At 43.4% G+C, this 16,458-nt stretch overlaps 1 pseudogene; it reads right to left on the reverse strand.

Moving 5' to 3' along the window:
• Positions 1-7,633: 7,633 nt before the first annotated feature.
• Positions 7,634-9,123, reverse strand: LOC132226554 (mitochondrial adenyl nucleotide antiporter SLC25A24-like; annotated as a pseudogene).
• Between the last annotated feature and the right edge of the window lie 7,335 nt (positions 9,124-16,458).

Genomic DNA, 16,458 nt, shown 5'->3' on the forward strand with positions numbered 1-16,458 from the left:
TACCCTGCTTTGCTTTCTCCTGCCTCCCTAACCTACCACCAAAGAATTTCATGTAACCTTCCTTACCTCTCTTCCTTTGAGTCTAATACAGGGTACCCCAAAAACATGTATGCACATTTTGATAACTCACTTAATTTTCACTCCTTTTCAGGTTTAACTGATTTGAAATAATGGATGAAGCCAGACTAAGCTTTGCACAAAGAAAATTTATACACTGGACTTTTTTATGGAGATAGATAAAAGATTAAGTTATGGTACAAAAACAGCAACAGTTGATGAATTGAGGGCGCACAAATACCAAATGAAATGATTCCATTGCTTTGAGTTATCAGCAGTGCCTGGACCAGAACAGTCACCAGTTTGAAAACAGGTGTTGACAAAAAAAAATTATTCATTTCTGTGGATTCTTTTACATTTTGAAAATGAACTGTATGTTAATAAACACTGACTTCATAATCATTCAAATTGTGTACACATTTTGGGGGGATTTTCTGTTTCGGAGGTCTATCCATAGCTGCCATTGGGGTACTTAGGTCCCCTACTATAATTGTGCTTTTGTCAGTTTCTCCCTTCAGTTCTGTTATTAGTAGTTTAGGGGGCATGCAGGAAACAGCCAAAAAATGATTCTCTCTCATCATTGATGTTTCTCGCTCCCTCTCCTTTCCCCTCTGAAATCAATAAAAATGCTTTTTTTTAATAAAAATAGGAAAAACCAAGATGGCGGCATAGGTAAACACCGGAGTTAGCTGCCTCGAAAAACCACTTCACAAATACAACTAAAAGACAGAACGGACATCGCCCAGAACCACAGGAAGACTGGCTGAGGGGAAATTCTTCAACTAGAAGGAAAGAGAACAGCAGACGAGACTCAGAGGAGGCGCAATGCGGAAAATACAAAGGTGCGGAGGTATACGAGGAGTAGGCTGGCAGCTGAGGGTGCGCTTGTCGTTTTCAATTGGGAGGGAGTCTCAGATTCTGAGCTCCAGTTCTGGGCGAGTCTCTAGGGACCCAGACTCAAACGGGAGAAGCGGGACTGTCTGGCATCGGTCAGAACGCAAGGGCAGCTTTCTCTCCAAGGTTTGCAGCGGTTGCTGGGACTCTGAGAGGCAGAGCCTCTGGGGACAAGACTGAGAGCAGCCATAACTGCTCCCTCCACCTGCTCTGTTGATCCCGTGCGACCCGCCCCGCCCAAGCCCTGCGCAGAGCCATTTGCCAGATAGCCTTAGGCAAAGGCTAGATTAGCACCTCCCTAGAGGACAGAAGTTTTCCCACTGCAGACACAGATGATTCTCACAGCCACTTGGCCTGGAGGTCAAATCCCCCTAGTATTAACTACAACAATCAAGGCTTAACTACAACAAGACTGTGCACAAAGACCACTAGGGGGTGCACCAAGAAAGCATAAAAAATGCGGAGACAAAGAAACAGGACAAAACTGTCAATGGAGGATATTGAGTTCAGAACCACACTTTTAAGGTCTCTCAAGAACTGTCTAGAAGCCGCCAATAAAGTTTTTGAGATCCTCAAGAAATCTAATGAGACCCCCGATGTTGTGATAAAGGACCAACTAGAAATTAAGCATACACGGACTGAAATAACGAATATTATACAGACTCCCAACAGCAGACCAGAGGAGCACAAGAATCAAGTCAAAGATTTGAAATGCGAGGAAGCAAAAAACACCCAATCAGAAAAGCAAAATGAAAAAAGAATCCGAAAATATGAAGATAGTGTAAAGAGCCTCTGGGACAGCTTCAAGCGTACCAACATCCGAATTATAGGGGTGCCAGAAGAAGAGAGAGAGCAAGATATTGAAAATCTATTTGAAGAAATAATGACAGAAAACTTCCCCTACTTGGTGAAAGAAATAGACTTACAAGTCCAGGAAGTTCAGAGAACCCCAAACAAAAGGAATCCAAAGAGGACCACACCAAGACACATCATAATTAAAATGCCAAGAGCAAAAGACAAAGAGAGAATCTTAAAAGCAGCAAGAGAAAGAAACTCAGTTACCTACAAGGGAATACCCATATGACTGTCAGCTGATTTCTCAACAGAAACTTTGCAGGCCAGAAGGGAGTGGCAAGAAATATTCAAAGTGATGAATGCCAAGAACCTACAACCAAGATTACTTTATCCAGCAAAGCTATCATTCAGAATTGAAGGTCAGATAAAGAGCTTCACAGATAAGGAAAAGCTAAAGGATTTCATCACCACCAAACCAGTATTATATGAAATGCTGAAAGGTATCCTTTAAGAAGAGGAAGAAGAAGAAAAAGGTAAAGATACAAATGAACAACAAATATGCATCTATCAACAAGTGAATCTAAGAATCAAGTGAATAAATAATCTGATGAACAGAATGAACTGGTGATTATAATAGAATCAGGGACATAGAAAGGGAATGGACTCACTAGGCTTGGTGGGGAAAGGGGTGTGGGAGATGCGTGAAGAGACTGGACAAAAATTGTGCACCTAAGGATGAGGACAGTGGTGGGGGGGGGGGGGGGTAAGGGCAGAGGGTGGGGTGGGAACTGGGTGGAGGGGAGCTATGGGGGGAAAAAAAGAGGAACAAATGTAATAATCCGAACAATAAAGATTTACTAAAAAATAAATAAATAAATAAATAAATAAATAAATAAATAAAAATAAAAACATATTTTAATATGTTTTATATAGTTTGGTGCTCCCTGATTGGGTATATATATACTGATAACTGTTATGTCTTCTTGATGTATTGTCATCTTTATAATTAAAATATATCCATCTTCGCCCTAGCTGGTTTGGCTCAGTGGATGCAGCTTTGGCCTGTGGACTGAAGGGTCCCAGGTTCAATTCCAGTCAAGGGCACATGTTTGGGTTGTGGACTTGGTCCCTGGTAAGGGGCATGCAGGAGGCAGCCAGTCGATGATTCTCATCATTAATGTTTCTCTCTCTCCCTCTCCCTTCTTCCCTGAAATCAATAAAAATATATTTAAAAAATAAAAATAAAATATATCCATCTTTGTTTCTTGTTACCTTTTTTATCTTGAAATCTATTTTGTAGATATAAGTACAGGTACACTCACTTTTCTCTGGATGCCATTTGCGTGGAGTGTCATTTTTCCACCCTTTCATATTGAGTCTATATTTGTTCTTGCAGCTGAGATGTGTCTCCTAAAGGCGGTATATGGTTGAGTTTTGTTTTTTGATCCAATCTGCTACTCTCTGCCTTTTTATTAATGAGTTCAGTCTATTTACACGTAGGGTGACTATTGATGTATGAAGATTTCCTATACCATTTTATCTTTTATTTTCTGACTAGGGGCCCGGTGCACAAAATTCGTGCACTGGGTGTGTGTGGGGAGGGGAGTTTCCCTCAGTCCAGCCTGCCCCTCTCACATACTGGGAGCCCTCAGGCGTTGACCCCCATCACCCTCCAATTGCAGGATCGGCCCCTTGCCCAGGCCTGATGCCTCGGCCAGAGGCGTAGACCCCCATCACCCTCCAATCGCCTGATCGGCCCCTTGCCCAGGCCTGACGCCTCCGCCAGAGGTGTCAGGCTTGGACAGGGAACCCCCATCTCCCCCCGATCACTGGCTCTGGCCCCCGCCCAGGCCTGAGGCCTCTGGCCCAGGAATCATGCCTGGGCAGGGGACCCCCATCTCCCTCTGATCGCTTGCTCCACCCCCCGCCCAAGCCTGACGCCTCTGACCCAGGCTTCAGGCCTGGGCAAGGGGACCATCATATCACCCCAATCCCCGGCTCCGCCCCCCGCCCAGGCCTGATGCCTGGGCCAGAGGAGTTGACCCTCATCACCCTCCGATCACCAATCACCAAATCGGCCCCTTGACCAGGCCTGAGGCCTCTGGCAGAGGTGTCAGGCCTGGGCAGGGGACCCCCAGCTCCCCGCGGTTGCAGGCTCCACCCCTGCCCAGGCCTAACGCCTCTGGCCTAGGCGTCCGGCCCGGGCAGCGGGGACCCGCAGCTGCAGCGGCCCCACGATCGTGGGCTCCACTTTAGGCCCAGGCAAGGGGCCCCTAGCTCCTGGGACTGCCAGCTTCTACCGTGCCCAGCTCCCATCGCTGGCTCCACCCCTACTTCCTGCTATCACTGGCCAGGGCGGAAAAGGCGCCTGATTCTCCGATCATGGCTGGGGGGCAGGGCAAAGGCGGCCCCAGGGCCGCCTTTGCCCTGCCCCCCAGCTCTTAGCTCCCCCCTGGGTTTCCGATCACTGTCAGTGGCAGAGGGCTTCTTCCTGCTTTCCCTTTCGCCTCCCTGCATTGTGCCCACATATGCAAATTAACTGCCATCTTGTTGGCAGTTAACTGCCAATCTTAGTTGGCAGTTAACTGCCAATCATAGTTGGCAGTTAACTGCCAATCATAGTTGGCAGTTAATTTGCATATAGCCCTGATTAGCCAATGAAAAGGGTATCGTCGTACGCCAATTACCATTTTTCTCTTTTATTAGATAGGATACCTCTGTGTCTCCATTGTTTCTTTACCCTTGTGTTTCTGTCTCCAATTTTACTTTGGTGGTATTGATATTTGTCCTCTGTCTCCTTTCTTTTTATGTTATATGTCTCAGTTCTAGATTTTTATATGTGGTTACCATTAGGTTTATGCAAAAGTAAGTTTCCTATATACAGTAGCCCTTTTTCCTCTGACTGCATCTTATCTCCATTCCCCTGTGCAAATTCAGACCTTAACCACTCCCCTTTTATGTTTTCATTGTCTCAAATTATCCCTTTTTATGCTGTGAGTTTATTTCCTAATTGCAGAAGCTATTGTCTTCTTCCTGTCTCTTTTAAATGTTTTTATTTCTGTTAACCTTTATGTGATATTAAGTGTATAGTACCCTATTTTGAAAAAAGGGTTGCAATAACCTGCTTCTGTCTGCCTGTTGGTGATCTTACACATAGCTTTATGACCTTTTGCTTTTTGTTTAAGGTAGAATAACCCCCTTCACTATTTCCTGTAATGTATGTATTGCAATGGTAAATTCCCTCAGGTTCTGTGTGTCTGGAAAAATCTTTATTTCTCCTTAATGTCTAAAGCAGCCGTGGGCAAACTACGGCCTGCAGGCCGGATCCGGCCCATTTGAAATGAATAAAACTAAAAAAAAAAAAAAAAAAAAAAAAAAAAAAAAAAAGACCGTACCCTTTTATGTAATGATGTTTACTTTGAATTTATATTAGTTCACACAAACACTCCATCCATGCTTTTGTTCCGGCCCTCCGGTCCAGTTTAAGAACCCATTGTGGCCCTCCAGTCAAAAAGTTTGCCCACCCCTGGTCTAAAGGATAACTTTACTGGATATATTGTTCTTGGCTGGTAATTTATCTTTTCAATAGTTTCAATAGTGGAATATTTGCTTCCACTTTCTCCCAGCTTGTAGAGTTTCTGCTGAAAAATCCAATAATAATCTAATGGGATTTCCTTTTTAAGTTACCATTTTCTTTTCTCTAGATTCCTTAAGAATTCTTTATCATTAATTTTTTAAAACAAATACATATCTTTTTTAATATAAATGGAAAATAAATATTCACTGATACCAGAAATAATCTATCTTCAATTCTGGGCTCTTTTCAAAAGATACAAGATCATTGTTTCAAAAGATACAAGATGCGCAGATAAATCACATTCACTCCTTACAAATGTTAAATAGCACACAATTTAAATTCATAATGAACAGTGATAATTTTTCAGTAGCTTGAAATGTCAGTTGTCCATTCCATAATTTTTTATGAGTAAAAAAAAGAAAGAGCTAATCAAGTACCTTAATATTATCATTATGTATTACTCCAAAGTACAAACCACTCAAAAGATAGAGTCCCATGCTTACATGTATTAAAAAATACTGAGACATGTATCGGTCATAACTCATATAATGAAAACTGTATTTTGGAATATGTTTCACAAAGACAAGTCCAACATTTCTCTTTGGTTCATAAAATACAAGAGGTAGATTCAAAGACAGTAAATGCCTATTATGTCACTAAATTTTCACTAAAATGTTGGCAATTTATAACAGCAATTACTAGAAATCAAACAAGTTTAGAAACTAAGTTTTAAAAAATGGTAAGAATAACTTCAACTAATAAATGTTATTCTAAGTCCTAATCACATAAATCAGAAAAGATAGTTGATTACAAAAAAATAGCTCTAATAAAATAAAAACATGCTATCAATATTAAAAATTAAGTTTTCTATATCATAACATGTTCTAAAACTTGGGGCAAGAGAGCTTATGAATGTGTATGTTCATAAATTGGGCCTTTTGTTTAAATATAAGTACCTAATATGGAAGATTAATATTTGCTACTACTAATATGTACTATTCTCTTAGGTTTGTGCTGCCCAAAGTGGAGAATTGCAGGTTTAAAGAAATTCAACAGGGAGGGAGGACAGGGAATGTCATTCACCCATGATCAACCCACTTCGAGTAATTAAGACATTTCAGATGACAAAGAATGGTCCCCAGAAACCTTCCTAGTTAAATCTGATTCAAGTAGGAAACAAAGGATGAAAAAAAAGAGAGACGCTCCTCAAAAGCTGATCTCCATAAAAATGTTTTGTTTCCTGGTACTTTTCAAAGCAAAGACAGAATATAAACAGAACCCTTCAAATAAGTTGCCTTGTGTTGATAACGTAACAGGAATATGCTGACAGTCTGTGTGTCCTCTTAGGAACCAAATTACAGTGCAAGGAAAAGAAAAAAAAGGCCCACAGAAATAAGTTTTATTTCATCACTCCTCCTTATACAAAAATGATATCAATAGACAAGGGTATTCGCATGCCTTGAAATCCAGCCACTTATGTTCATTCTTATTCAGCTTAAAAGAGGGTAAGAATAGAAACCCTATATTTATTTGCCTGCCGGAAGGTATGTCTTTCATGCAATGACTTTCTATTAACAGCTCTACAAGGAAATGTTAAGAAGTCTACACAGGCATTCAAAATATATAAAACAGTTTAAGTGTTGAGGTTTTCTAATCATCTTGCGTTTAAGAAAAAGACAAGTATAAAGAAGCTGTCATAAACTTGAACCATCCAAAAATAAAGATGGATGATTTATGATTACACCACACAAAACAGATTTAGTTCAAGCAGGTTCATGTTTCAGATTGAGGACTCAGGACAGAGATTTGTAGAAAGGAGTAAGAAAAAGAGATAAAATTCAATTTTCTGGCTTTTTCAAAATTGTATGAGCTTATCAAAACTATGATTTTTTTAAACATTCCTGTATATAGAAAATTGAACCCAAATGTTTAAATGATCATTGATAAGCTCTTCCTTTTTGTGAAAAAATACTTCTTTTGCCATCAATTTGCAATTCTAGAAGAAAAAGTCCTTCTAGAGATTACTGAGAATCTACACTAATAAAAGAGAAAAATGCAAATTCATAGTACTTTCATGACACCCACCAGCCAATCAGGAGTGAATATGCAAATTAACCCAACAAAGATGGCAAGTTAATTTGTATGTGCAGGCACCAAGCAGCCAGCATTCCGCATAGCCCCAGCCGCTCCGGGCCTCTGGGCAGCATGGGAAGGCAGAAAGGCGACTCCGGCGGGAGCGAAGGCGGTGCCGGCAGCCACAGTAAGGAAGGCCCATTCTTGCATGAATCTTTGTGCATTGGGCCTCTAGTTTCAGTATAATCGCGCTAAAGCAAACAAAAAGTTCAACATATTATTTTGGATGACTCCTAAAGTTTGTTTCATATTTTCATAAACCACATAGCTGACGCCTACAGCCGGGAGCACCTTCATGAATTTTGGGTGATGCCTCAGTAAAGTCCCAGTATCCCGTCTTTGGAAATGATTCGTGGAAAGAAGCCAACCATGCGCAGCTGTGGGCTTCCTTCGATCATGGCTTGAGCCTGCGTGTGTGTTCTCACCAAAGCCAATGGGTAGCTGGCCAGCTGCCCACAGGTGCTGGACAAGGTGGCACACCCCAGCAACACTGCCACTCCGGGGTTCACAGTGTTTTTGGCAAAATGATCCAGCCAATGGGACTTCAGGAGCTCATACACAGCAAAGTCCATACCTGTGTAAGGTCTGATGCCTAGTAGATTGGGAATATAACCTTTGAAGAAAGCTCCCATGCCCTCGTGTTTCAAAATCTTCATTGCACAATGGAACAGGCCAGAGTACTGCCCAGTTCTGCCCCCAGCCAGTGTGGTGTTCAAAACTTCCATAGGATAAATAAACGTGTGTTCAGGTGCTCCGGCCATGGAACCAAAAACAAATCTCTCAAAGGTCCCTGTTTTTTGTCCTTCCTCAGTAAGCATCTTCTTGTTCTGTCCATATGCTGAGAAGTTGACAGCCATCTCTAGGGCAATTTTAAGAATATTTGTGCTGTTTCCTCTCCAAAGGGAGTGGATACCTCCTTCTTTCACCATCTGCCAGAAGCCACCATATATGTTCATTTTGTCAGATTTTGGACCATGGACCTGCATCATGACTTTGAGACTATCCAAGGGCACAGTGCTTGTGTGGGAGATGGCACCCGCAATGCCTCCTACCAGAAGCTGCCTCCACCACTGTCCCGACTTTTCTTCATCTTCCATGAATTCATCCGGGGTAGTTCAACTGTCTCCTATGTCAGTACCACGGAATGTTTCCAGAAACGGATAATTCCCTTGATATCTGTAACAGGATTAAGTAAGAAGTAGTCCCTCCCTTCCTCCCAGCCCACTGCCATCGTTCTATCACTATCAATGCTTTGAAGAATCAACTCTGCTTGCTTTTCAGAAATAGTTATCCTTAATATCTGGAGAGACTGGACAATTTCGGAAGCCTCAATTTTTCCATCATTATTTTGGTCCAAACTCTTAAATGCCAATTTCATTTTTTTTCTCATGGTCTGTAAGGTTCTTCATAAATTCTTCAAAATCCAGCTTCCCATCTTTGTCGATATCACTAGTAGTAAAAATTATCTCCTCGGCGTCCTGGCCCAGGGGGATACCCAGGTTCCAGATCCTCTCTTGCAGCTCGCCGATGTTCACCATGCCATCCCCGTTGCAGTCCAGCTGCTGGGACAGGGTCTTATAAGGCCGCAGTGGCCCAGTGTCTTGGCAGGCGGCCGCAGCCAGCACAGCATGGTCCCAGAGGCACAGGGCGACGCGGCCCTTTATCATTAACTTTTGCAGTTTTAATATAATGTGCCTTAGAGAAGGTCTTTTGGATTGAGTTAATTAGTTGTTCTCTGTGCTTCCTGGATTTGAGGATCCAGATCTTTCCATAGGTTTGTAAAATTCTCATCAATTTTGTTTGTTTGAATTGGTTCTCTCTTCCCTTCTTCCTCTCTTCTTCTGGTATAACTATTATTCTTATACTAGAGGCCCGGTGGACAAAATTCATGCACAGGGAGACGGAGTCCCCTCAGCCCAGCCGGCACCCTCTCCAATCTGGGACGCCTCGGGGGATGTCTGACTGCCGATTTAAGCCCGATCCCGGAGATCGGGCCTAATCTGGAGCTGAAGAACTAAATAAAAGAGATGAAGAACTAGCTAACAAGTTTAGGAAATAGAGCTGATCAGATGGAGGAAAGATGGATATTTTCTCTCACAATCTGGGACCACTGGCTCCTAACTGCTCACCTGCCTGCCTGCCTGATCACCCCGAATTGCCCCTCTCACCCTGCTGGCCTGGTCACCCCTTACTGCCCCTCCCTGCCAGCCTGGTGTCCCCCAACTGCCCCTCCCCCGCCAGCCTGGTTGCCCCCAACTGCCCCCCCCCTCGTCAGACTGGTCACCCCACGCAGCCTGCTGTTCAGTCATTTGGTCGTCCCTCACTAACCCCCCTGCTGGCCTGGTCACCCCAGGCAGCCTGCTGGTCATTACTGTTACTGTGATGGCATCCTGGACAATTTACATATTCCTCTATTATTACTATAGCTTGCTCTTTCTGATGGAATCAGATAGTTTTTCTCTCTCTCTTTTTTTTTTACTCTCAAATCTCTGCTTTCTTCCATCTTTATCATTTCTAGATTTCTATCTTCACTATCACTAGTTCTTTCCTCCATCTGATCAGCTCTATTTCCTAAGCTCGTTAGCTAGTTCTTCATCTATTTTATTGAGTTCTTCAGCTCCAGATTTTCTATTTAGTCTTTTTTAAATATGGAATCTCTTTAATAAAGTTCTCTTTTTCTTTGTTCATTTTATTTCTTTTTTTATTGATTTTTTTTTTTTTTTGCTTAAAGTATTACAAAGAGTATTACATATGTCTCCTTTTTTTCCCACCCTTGACAATCCCCTGGCCTCCCCTACCCCCCAGTGTCTTATGTCCATTGGTTATGCTTATATGCATGCATACAAGTCCTTCAGTTGATCTCTTACCCCCCTCCCTCCTGCCCCCCAAACCTCCCCGGCCTTCCCGCTGCAGTTTGACAATCTGTTTGAGGCAGCTCTGCCTCTGTGTCTATTATTGTTCATAAGTTTATAATGGTCTCTATTATCCATGAATGAGTGAGATCATGTGGTATTTTTCCTTCATTGACTGGCTTATTTCACTTAGCATAATGCTCTCCAGTTCCATCCATGCCATTGCAAATGGTAAGAGTTTGTTCATTTTATTTCTGAGTTCATTAAGCTGCCTATCTGAGTTTTCTTATATTTCATTGCATTTTTTCAGAACTGCAATCTTGAATTTTCTGTCATTTAAATCATGTATTTCCATGTCTTTAAGTTTATTTTCTGGAGATTTTTCATTTTCTTTCTGAGCTGCCTTGTTACCTTGGTTATTCATGGTATCTGATGGATTATTTCTCTGCCTAGGCATTTATGAGAATGAAATCTGCTTTTTTTATTGTTGACAGTATATACCCCTATGTTCATAGCAGCATTATTTACAATAGCAAAGCCCAAGTACCCATCATTAGATGAGTGGATGAAATCTGCTTTTTTTAAAAGTGTTTATCACTTCTCTGTTTAGCAGGTTGATAAGGAATATTTCTTTTATTTTCCAGTAGGTGGCACTGAAGCACAAGTTTTTAGTTTCTCTTCAATTCTCTGGTATCTCGGAGCTCTGAGGGGTGGTGGAAATGCCCTGTATTCCCTGGGGAGGTGGGAATCTCCTCTGTGACCAGGTCACCTTGGTCTCAGGGCACCACCCTGTGGGGGGATACGGTGGGCACTGGGGTTCAGCGCCTGTGAGATCCCAGAGTTGCCCCCTAGATGCTGCGAGCAGTACAGCCTGAGGTATCCCAGGTGCCCCCACTGAGCTCTGCCATGATGGCTCGGGGAGGGGAGGGGTGGGCTGGGAGAGGCTGGCTCATGCGTTTGTGGCTTTGTTCTCCTCCTAGTAATGGTAACTGCCAGATCCCAGCTGCCTCGCCTCTGTATCTCCACCCGTCACTGAGATTCGCCACAGCGTGTGCCTGCCACTCAGAGAGGAATTCTTCTGCCTCTCCAGTTCTCAGGGCTGTGGAGAGTGTGCTCTGTAACTCGACACCTAACTGCTACAGCTTCATCTAGGGCCTGCTGCTAGCTCTGGGAATGCATGGGATGGGGCCAGGCTCTGTAGCTTTGTCTGCCTGGCAATGGTGGCTGCTAGACCACAGCGGCCACACCTCTGTGTTCCACTTCTGCCCTGGTCACTGGGTTCAGCCACAGTATGTGTTGACTACTCAGGCAGCAATGGCTATGCTACACTCAGGCAGCAATGGCTATGCTACCTCTCTGTCCTGGGGGCTTCAGAGTGTGCACGCTGCAGCCTGATTTGTCCCCTGCTCCCACAACCCACAGTGAGCTCCAGGTTGCATCCATGGCCCTGTCTCTGCTCTCCCCTCTTATTGCTTCCCTTATTTGCTCCTACTCACCCACCTTCAGAGGTCTCAACACGTAGATCTCTCAGACATGCTTGTGTGTTGAGCAGGGAATCCTTTGTTGAATTATCGCTGTCTGACTTATAACTTCAAGGGGAGAACCCAGAAGGACCTCTCACACTACCATTCTGTTGATGTCACAGAGAGATTATTTTTTAGGATAATAAGACACAGAGATTTATCAAGAGTTTCTTCTCCCTACTATGGCCAAGAAACCAAGAATCTCAACGGATGACAACAATTCTAAATCTGGAACTGACTCACTGAGAGATACATGAGATGCTTAAAAAGGTAGGAAAACATGACCCATGTGGTTGTGTAACCAGACAGTAATCAGTGGGTCCGGGCTGCCTGTCACTACTTGAGCCAATTCAGCAGAGACAGTGTTGAATCATATATGAGTGTTTATTCCAATACTGCCGGCAGAATGGGAGAGCAGCAGGTCATCCACAAAAATCTGCTCTGCCTCACACCATAAGCCAGCTGCTTATTTTGGGTAGAAGGACAAAGATTACGTGGGGAAGTAGGCAAAAGGGATAAGAATGGGTACACAAAATGGGCAGATTACAGGTGATGCAGGCTAGGGGTTTGCAAAGGCCTGTCGGTATGCAAAGGGCTGGGGTTTTCAAAGGGCTGGTGCCGCTGGTTTCTGCAACAAAGTTGTTCATCTTTCCATGATAATAGGCAGCTACCCAGGATGGGCCGCATTTCCTGGTGAGCTCCCAGGTCCTGAGGGCAACTGCCTGCTAGGTTAGAATGTGCTTCCTTTAATCAGAATAAAACAATCACGGTTAACAGAGAGAGAGGGTGTACAGGCCTTTCATGGGGGACTAGGTAGGGACCCAGAGTTTCAGGGCTCACTCTTTGTCGGTGAATTTAAAGCATACCAGCAAGAATTTGAAGTGCAGAAGAGAAAAGAACCTAGTAGCCCAAATGATCAGTTATAAAATCAACCAAGATCTCTAAATAAAGGGACTTCGGTGGGGGGATTTGGCCTGGCTCTACCTAGCGGCTGACATGGGTTTATTGGAGAAGGCTTTCTCTGAAGTGGATGCTTCTTTGAAATGGGAACATTAAGTCTGGCACTTGCATTACAAAGAACAAAATAAACTGTCGCGGCTAACACTTCCTGCTTGGTTAGGACAATGTGAGGCTAGCAAGCATAATGCAACCTATCTGTTCATGTTGACCAACTTAATAAATACAATTTTTTAAAAAGAGAGGGCAAGAAGAACCCAGCTGAACTCTAGGAAAGGAAGTTTAGCTTGCCGCTTGTGTCCAATTTGAAAGCATCATGATAAAATTTAGCAAGAGATATAAAGAGCCCTGACAGGTTTTGCTCAGTGATTAGAGCAACAGCCCAAGGACCCAAAGGGCCAAGGTTTTGATTCCAGGTCAAGGGCACGTTCCTCCATTGCAGGTTTGCTCAGCGCCCGTCAGACAACCAGTCAATGTGTCTCTCACATCAATGTTTCTCTCTCTCTCTCCCCTCCTCCTCCCTCCCTTCCACTCTCTCTGAAAATCAATGGGGGGAAATATCCTTGGGTGAGGATTTAAAAAGAGAGAGAGAGATAAAAATGTTCTGATGCTTAGTATCTTGGAAATTTATCTTATAGAAGTAATTGAACAAAAGCAAAATCATATACATAAAGCTGTTGGTTGCAGAAGTACTTTAAAAAGCAAAAAGCATGGAAACAAATGTCCAGTGGTACACAACTGGTTTAGTAACTTATGGTCCACAATCTAACACTTACCATATGTGTTAAGAAGGAAAAACTGAAAGTATGTGAAATGAGTCAGCATTACCCAACCTAGAAGTTAATATGTAAAAATTAATTATAGTCATATTAGGGTGGTAGAACTATGCAATATTTTTTTCAGAAATGTTATCAATATGATCGTTACATCTTTTAATTGATAATATTAAATGAAGACATGAAAACTATAAAGTAAGTTTGATAGGTTACTTGAGTGATAAGTGGACAATAATTGATGACAGGCATAAAAGGGACCAAGTAAAAGCTTTTCTGTGTCTCCATCAGATGCGCACTTCTTAAAAATCCTATATAATAAAAGCCTAATATGCTAAGTGTCCATTTGTCCAGTCGGCCATTCAACCAATCAAAGTGTAATATGCTAATGATATGCTAAGGCCACTCAACCGTTTGCTATGACGTGCGCTGACCACCAGGGGGAAGACACTCTGACTGGTAGGTTAGTTTGCTGCTGGGGTCCAGCAGATCAGGACTGAGTGAGATGGGCCAGACATGCCCTGGAGCCCTCCTGTGGTCCCTCCCCAGCTGGCCAACCTCCCATGCCCCTCCCACGTCCCTCCTGGCCCCGATCGTGAACCAGTGGGGTCCCTTGGCCTGGCCTGTGCCCTCTCACAATCGGGCTGAGGGACCCCCCCATACACCTCCAGTGTACGAATTTCATGCACCGGGCCTCTAGTAACTTTATAACAACTTCTAGACCAATGTTTGAACAAACAACTAGGCACTATAATTTAGTGAAATTGGCACATAAAATTAACCACCACAGTTTTCTTCTTATACGGAAGAGCCTCAGGAAGAGGTGGTCTCTGTCCTTTCTCTGAATTATGACTGCTTGAGGACACTAATGAACCACCGAGTCAACAAACTTTGAAGACCACCTGCCTGTGGACTTCCTTTTATGTAATGAAATGTATTTATTTATTGTCTAAACCAATTTGAATCAGATTTTTCTTACTTGTTGCTGAAAGGACTCTAACATATACACGAGTCAAATAAACTTAAGTTCTAGTTACTGCTTCATAATCTTCAGCATGTGACTTAACCTCTCTAAACTTCAGTCTTTTCATTTGTAACATGGGAATAACAAGTGTGTCTCACACTTATATTCTCAATAATAATAATAATAATAAATAATAAATGTATTAGAATGTAAAACACCAGTGTAAACTATGGATTCTGGGTGATAGTGATGTGTCAATGTAGGTTCATCAATCATAACAAATGTCCCACTCCAGTAGGGGATGTTGATAGTGGGGGAGGTTGTGCATGTGTGGGCACAGAGAGCATATAAGAAATCTCTGGCCTAACCGGTTTGGCTCAGTGGATAGAGCACTGGCCTACGGACTGAAGGGTCCCGGGTTCGATTCCGGTCAAGGGCATGTACCTGGGTTGCAGGCACACCCCCAGTAGGAGATGTGCAGGAGGCAGCTGATCGATGTTTCTCTCTCATCGATGTTTCTAACTCTCTATCTCTCTCCCTTCCTCTCTGTAAAAAATCAATAAAATATATTTAAGGAGAAACCAAGATGGCGGCATAGGTTAACGCCGGAGATTGCTGCCCTCAAACAACCACTTCAGAGATATAACTAAAGGACAGAACGGACATCATCCAGAACCACAGGAAGGCTGGCTGAGTGGAAATTCTACAACTAGGAGGAAAGAGAATATCATACCCAAACTCAGAAGAGGCGCAGCGCTGAAGTGAAATACTCAGGTGCGGAGTGCGTGCACGGAGCAGGCTGGCGGCGGAGGGCGCGGTGGTTGTTTTCAATCGGGAGGGAGTTTCAGACTCTGAGCTCCAGATCCGGGCGAGTCTCTGGGGACCAAGACTCAAACGGGAGAAGCGGGACTGTCTGGCTTCGGTCGGAACTCGAAGGCAGCTTTCTCTCCGAGGTCTACAGTGGTTGCTGGGACTCTGAGAGGCAGAGACCCTAGGGACGGAACTGAGAGCAGCCATAACTGCTCGCTCCGCCTGCCCTGTAGATCCCCGGGGACCCGCCCCGCCCAAGCCCTGCGCAGAGGCATTGCCGGATAGCCTCAGGCAAAGGCTAGATTAGCACCGCCCTAGAGATCCAGCACAGAAGCTCTCCCACTGCAGACACAGCGGACTCTCATAGCCAGTTAGCCTGGAGGTCAAATCACCCCCGGTATTGCCGACATCAATCAAGGCTTAAAGGCAACAAGACTGCGCACAAAGACCACTAGGGGGTGTACCAAGAAAGCATAAAAAATGCGGAGACAAAGAAACAGGACAAAACTGTCAATGGAGGATATTGAGTTCAGAACCACACTTTTAAGGTCTCTTAAGAACTGTCTAGAAGCTGCCGATAAACTTAGTAAGGCCCTCGAAAAGACTGGTGAGACCGCCGATAAATGTAGTGAGATCCTCAAGAAATCTAATGAGACCCTCGATGTTGTGATAAAGAACCAACTAGAAATTAAGCATACATTGACTGAAATAAAGAATATTATACAGACACCCAACAGCAGACCAGAGGGTCGCAAGAATCAAGTCAAAGATTCGAAATGCGAAGAAGCAAAAAACACCCAACTGGAAAAGCAAAATGAAAAAAGAATCCGAAAATACGAAGATAGTGTAAGGAGCCTCTGGGACAGCTTCAAGCGTACCAACATCAGAATTATAGGGGTGCCAGAAGAAGAGAGAGAGCAAGATATTGAAAACCTATTTAAAGAAATAATGACAGAAAACTTCCCCCACCTGGTGAAAGAAATAGACCTTACAGGTCCAGGAAGCGCAGAGAACCCCAAACAAAAGGAATCCAAAGAGGACCACACCAAGACACATCATAATTAAAATGACAAGAGCAAAAGACAAAGAGAGAATCTTAAAAGCAGCAAGAGAAAGAAACCCA

This window comes from Myotis daubentonii, chromosome 2 (genome assembly GCF_963259705.1).
Source record: "Myotis daubentonii chromosome 2, mMyoDau2.1, whole genome shotgun sequence".
Taxonomy (NCBI): Eukaryota; Metazoa; Chordata; class Mammalia; order Chiroptera; family Vespertilionidae; genus Myotis; species Myotis daubentonii.